This window comes from Plectropomus leopardus, chromosome 18 (genome assembly GCF_008729295.1).
Source record: "Plectropomus leopardus isolate mb chromosome 18, YSFRI_Pleo_2.0, whole genome shotgun sequence".
NCBI lineage: Eukaryota > Metazoa > Chordata > Actinopteri > Perciformes > Serranidae > Plectropomus > Plectropomus leopardus.
In genome coordinates this window covers 4,543,636-4,549,656 of record NC_056480.1, presented here as the reverse complement: position 1 = coordinate 4,549,656, position 6,021 = coordinate 4,543,636, and the positions used below count along the sequence as shown (strand labels likewise).

General features: G+C 40.6%; 1 protein-coding gene across 1 annotated transcript in view; it reads left to right on the top strand.

The window, feature by feature from the left end:
• Window positions 1-2,115: 2,115 nt before the first annotated feature.
• The window catches only part of LOC121958293, a 34,700-nt gene continuing 30,794 nt past the window's right edge, over window positions 2,116-6,021 (top strand). Inside the window, exon 1 of the mRNA XM_042507181.1 lies at window positions 2,116-2,304. The gene's annotated coding sequence lies outside the window, so the exon portion shown is untranslated. The remainder of the gene's footprint in view (window positions 2,305-6,021) is intronic.

The following is a 6,021-nucleotide window of genomic DNA, read 5'->3' as shown; positions in this document are numbered from 1 at the left end:
TCTGCTCACTTTCTCACATGAATTGGAGCTTTTATTTCATTCAGAAAGCACAAAAATAAGTGTCATAGATATGAGAAAGACAGACATGTTTTAATGAGGTTGCTGCAGAGTTTGCCGCTAATTCAACGTATTTCATAACAGTTATTTCAGATTCTGCAAAGTTGTGAATCAGAACAAAAGTCTGTTTCATTGAACAAATCAGCTTTGAATATATTTTTTTGACAGTTAACCGTTACAGTAATGCAACAGCAGCAGCAGCAGGATTATTCTCAGACGCCAGCCAACGTCATGAGGACAATCACACGCTGACGGCACATGTCCTGAACTCAGGTCAGGTCATGGAGAGCATGTCAAACTTTGCCTGATCTGTTTTTTATTCTTTCTTTCCCTGAAATTTTGGACTCAAAAAGGCCTGAGTGGAAGCATCTTTGCTGTTGTTGGATTAAAACCATGTATAAGCCAAGAATTTACATTCAAAGACACTAACAAAAAAAAAGATTATTTTGTCTGTGACCTTCATGTATTTCTTCTTAATGTACATTTTTGAAGAATGAATGTTTCATTTTATCCCATTGCGGTGCATCTGTACTCCTCTCGTCATTGCACAAAGTCATTTTCATTATTAAGGCTTCTTCTTCAAAAACACAGTGATGGGTACTTTTCACTTTTAAAGGGGGATAACCACCAATTTCAAGTTTTTATTTTATTCTGTATAGTCATGTGAAGAAGTGCACAATTTAACTTTCTGGTAAATGTTTTACTCGCTGAGCCACTACAGTATGCATTTAAATCAATCAGAAATCACTCGTGTTCATGTTGTCTTTATGTCTGTCTGTGCTTATTGACTGTTAATACCTTTTTAAATTACTGTGGAGAAATTCGACTCGGGATCCAAGTGACTGTGAAACATTTGAGAGGAATTAAAAGTAGTCGAACAAAAAAAACCCCACTTGTACTGTTGTTATGATGAAGAGCTTTTAGTGTGTTTGTTTGTGAGGGTTTGTCAGTATGAGCTTCCAGGAGGTCATTATGATAAAGACAAATGGAGTAAGAGGGGCAGTGTGAAGACAAGCATCCAGACACTGACTAGTTCACTGTAGGGCTGTAACTAAGGATTATTGTCATTATTTAATGGGTTTATTATTTTTAACATAATAATAATAATAATAATAATAAATAATAATAATAATAATAATAATAAATAATAATACATACTTTTTTTCATATTCTTTTCATGAGAATGCTGCTGTTCAGGACATTCAGGTAAATGGACAGTGTTGTCTCCACAAACAGAGAAGTAGGTACATGTCCAATTTTGAAGAAATTAAAGACATTACCACCTCAGATGCAGAAAAGGCATAAAAAAAAATTCACCAGAAAGTAGGAAATTTATTGTTTGATGCCAAAACTTTCTAGCAGAGGACTCCCTTTTTTGAAAATTCCCAATGGTTCTCGATAACATCATGCGGGACAAATCCCTCTGTCAGAAATTTAAAAAAGAGGAAATATGAGTTTACAATAGTGATATTTCATCAAAAAGGTGGGCGAGAGGTCCATGCATTTTCACCAAGTCACTTAAGGAGGCTTCAGAAAAAATATTTGTAGCTTCAGTAAAGGTAGGTAAACAACAACAGCAACAACAACAACAACAACAAACTAGACAAGGAAAAGTGCCTAATGGAATATATATATATATGTGTGTGTGTGTGTGTGTGTGTGTGTGTACACATATATCAGAGAGATAAAAAGTCAAGAGGAAAAAAACAAAAAAACATACAGATAGAAAGAGACATTCTGTAACATACATACTCCATGTAATGAATGTATGAAATGAAGTTGAATTATTGTTATTATTATTATTATTATTGTTATTATAAGGCCTAAGAAAAGACAAAAACAAAGAAAAAGAAAAACAAAGAAACTGATGACGTCTTTGAGTGTCTCGAGGAGGATTCCCCCATCACACTACGGTCTGTTTGACCAGACAAAGAAACATCAGTATCCGTGCATTTAAAATGCTCGACTGAGTTTAAACTGCAGAGCTGCTGCTGGTGGCTGCGAGCCAGGATTGCCGATAACTCCCGAAGTTCCCCGAGCACCGCCGATCTCAGATGGTCCACAAACCCGACAATAACCGAAAGTCTTCAGCTACTCCCGATCCGCCCCCATCGAAGTCTGTTGTTGCCGGGTTGGGGGCGATGGGGTGGACGAGATTAATGAAATAAAGAAAAAAGGCGATTTACAGAAACCATCACTCCTCAGCCCCTCCCAGTCCATGATTTTCGGATCCGAGGCTTGACAAAGGTAATTACCACCATCCAATTATAATTGTATGTTACAGCGATTTTTTTCTCTCTCTCTCTCACCAATATTTCGTTCAAACAGGGAGATAGTGGGTTAAATTCTGCAGTTTAGCTGTTTTGACTGTTTGCTTGTGTTGAGCAGTCCCACACGACACAAACGGCTGATTTAGGGCGTGTAATCAACAGCAACGCAGCCAAAGCGTGCAGAGTGGCAGCAATTACAGGCATCTTCACACAAGAACAAGACAATTAACGCTTTCCAGACGTAAACACTGGTTAAACTTTATGTATTGCGCGGAAAAAATGATCAAATTGACAATATTCAGACAAAAATCCAAGCATTGCTCAGATGAGACATTATTTCATATGGCACTTTTGCACCGAGTGGCCTTCTTCCTTCTTTAAATGTCTTAATTCTTTACATTCACTAATGTTTCTGCTGCTGTATAAAATGTTAACGCTATATAACTCTAAAAATGGGATCACAAAGTGATTTTAACGCAATACATGGAATTATTCTAAAAAAATGAGGCTGTGGTGCATTATCATGTCCTGTGTGCGGGATATACCCGTCTGAATTGAGGGGTATTTTCTGGTCCATCCCGGTGGAAATGGTTACGCAATGTACTTGGTCGCTATGGCACACATTAGAGCCGCTGACTAAGTATTTGTCACATAAGAATCATTAATGAGTGCTGGATGAGTGCAGTGTGCAATGAGGATTCCTGATATCCTCTGATGAATTACTTAATCAGGTCATCTTAGAGGAAAAGACTGGTGAGGAAAGATGTTTTGTAACATATGTGGCCCACCTCTGTGCTGATTTCTGCAGCTTATTCAGCTTCAACTGCATGTTAGAGGCTCACTGGTGGTATAGAAAAGTGTGCAAACCAGCTGTGAAGGGATGAAACAACAGATAAGGAGAGAGAATGATTTATTCCTAAAATACTTATTATATGATGCTCTGACAGTGTGTGACTGTGGCAGTGAATCCAACCACAACTTTCACTTCTTCATTTCCTTCCCTTCTTATCTCCTCCATCTTTCATCCGGACATCCCCTTAGCGGGACAGCCCCCATTCATGCTTCTCGTGACACACCCTTGGCTGCACCAGCAGCTGCTCCTGGCTTTATGGGCTGCGTAAAGGGTGAGGAGGGGGAGAGAGGGGGAGTGGGGGTGGATGTGCAGAGGAGAGTGCAAGGGAGATGCAGGTCCAGAGAGGGGACCCACTTTTAAGGTGACATTGTGCTCAGTGTATTTATATAAATGAAATGTATGAGTAGACACATAATGGAGCCTCTGTATTCATGGATGTACTACTAAATGGGCCTACTGGACACAGGCCCTGGGGACTCCCCTGGCTTTCACTTGCAAGATGTCATCGAAATGAGCAGAAAAAAAGCTATAAATGACCATAAAGAAATGCAGTGGGACTGCAAAGACACACTATGGCCTTTTTTACACAGAGATTGTGCTATAGAGCCACTATGAAGTCCCTTTTACATTCCTCCTTTGCATTTTTACACAGAACCAGGCCGCTCCAGTGTGTGATTATAGACAGCATGCTGGCATAGAGGAAGCAAAAGAGGTGTGAGCGGTGTGAAATGTAAAGGCCCGAACACACCAAACCGACATCAGAGAACTAGCAGTTATAAAAGCCCCCTGCTGCATCTCTTTATGTTTATGCCAAAAAGTTGGCCATGAACACACCAAACCGATGGCCAACCAGCACCTAAGTCGTCTGAATGCGTCATTCAAAACAGGGAACTGGAAAACCGCCATGACACCAGTTAGCCAGCCAGTAGAGTAACAAGACAATGTAATACTGAAAGAACAAAGTATATTTGTGGGGTGGCAGTGAACAGCAACGAAAACCACCACGAAATGTTACCTTATATAACTAGTTTGTTTCAACTCCTACTTGAAGCTCGTTGTTTACATTTTCACTTCCGTTTGTCTCCTCATGTGCTACGATGAATGGCCAATCAGAGGGATTTCATTTGCTGATGGCTGCCGCTGCCGATTCAGTTTGCTGAATTGATGGCAAAAGTCGACGGTCAACGAGGGCCAATGGTCCTTGCTGATCGCCCTACATGGGCGGACAGCTAACTGTTGGCTTGGTGTTTCATGGCCTTAACACAACAGCGATGGCCTCTTGCATGATGAGGCATAACATAACAATCTGAAACTCCCACCTTGAAGAGGTATGGTAAAAAATAAAATAACTAAAATAACTACAAAATAACCACAGAGAGACACACAAAATGACTGAAAAGAGACAAAACTATGTCAAAGAAACAAAAAACCTACAATGGGACACAATATGATTATGAAAAGAAACAAAATTATGTCTAAAAGACAAAAAAAAAACCCAGAATGAGACACAAAGTGACCAAAAAAACACACGAAATCATCAATAAAAGACACAAAATTTCTCCAAAGACACCCTAATGACACAAAACGTCAAAAAGAAGCATAACGTCTGCAACGAGATGCAAAACTACAAAAAAGTCTGAATTTCTTGCACTCATGCAGGAGAAGTTTGTATATCTGTGCAGGATCTCATTGTCTCAGCATTCACCCATGTCTGCTTTAGAGACAAACTCTTTAAAAGTTGGAGTTTTGGGGCGTCCAGTAGCTCAGTTGGTAGAGCGGGCGCCCCATGTACAGAGGCTGAGTCCTCGCCGCAGCGGCTGTGGGTTCGACTCTGGCCTCAGCCCTTTGCTACGTGTCATCCCCTCTCTCTCCTCCTTTCACACTCGACCAGCCGTATCAGAATAAAGGCAAAAGCCAAAAAATAATGTTAAAAAAAAATCTTAAAAGTTGGGTTAATGTAGGTGCCATGTAGCTCACCTGTGTGTACCACGCTTAAAAAAAAAAACATAAAAGCCTCCAAAATATTCTTAACAAATTAGGCCAATTAAATTATCAGTTGGATGCAGTGGTAGAGAGGAAGTTTAAGTGGAAACCAACATAACAGCTTTATTGTTACCACAAATCCAGCCCAGTATATGAGCAAACCAGTGTATCCGTCTGACTGACCTCAATAAGGATCAGTTGCAGGATAATTAAATAGAGAAACAAAGGGAAGACAAGGAAGCAAAAGACAGAATAGTTTCAGGTGAAGATAAGAAAAAAGAGACATTGAGAAGCAGAAAGATGAGAGAGACAACGATGTAACAAGAGCAGGATGGAGGCATGATGCTCCCGCCCTTCTGGCTTGTGTGGAAGAGCAGAGATGATGGGGGGGTTTAAGTCCGTCAGCCAGGATGGATGTCAGGCTGATGAGATCACCCTGAGAGACGTAACCCCCGCACGTCTCACCACGGGGAGGCTGCTGGATGTGCCACGCGCAGTTCAGTTTCGATTGATCTAACCGGTCATAACGTAAGACAGGAGAGCAGTGACCCCATTTAGAGACGGACTTTTAAGATGGACATCACGTCCTCAACTAAAGTTCAGCGGCCACATTCTTTTCTCAGGCGTCTTGGCTGATGCTTTTATCCGGGACCCCCAGTGGGCGAAACAGCGTGATTCAACATTTTCACCTTTAATTACAGCACCCCCCTCTGAGGCTGACTGTGGTAATGTTTAGACATGCAAAAACACCAAAAAACACATCACCATCCATCTGTTTTTGATTAAATTCAACCAAGTTTGGTCATGGTCCAGTGTGCAGATTTAGAGGGATATTTTAGCACAAGTGAATATGGTATA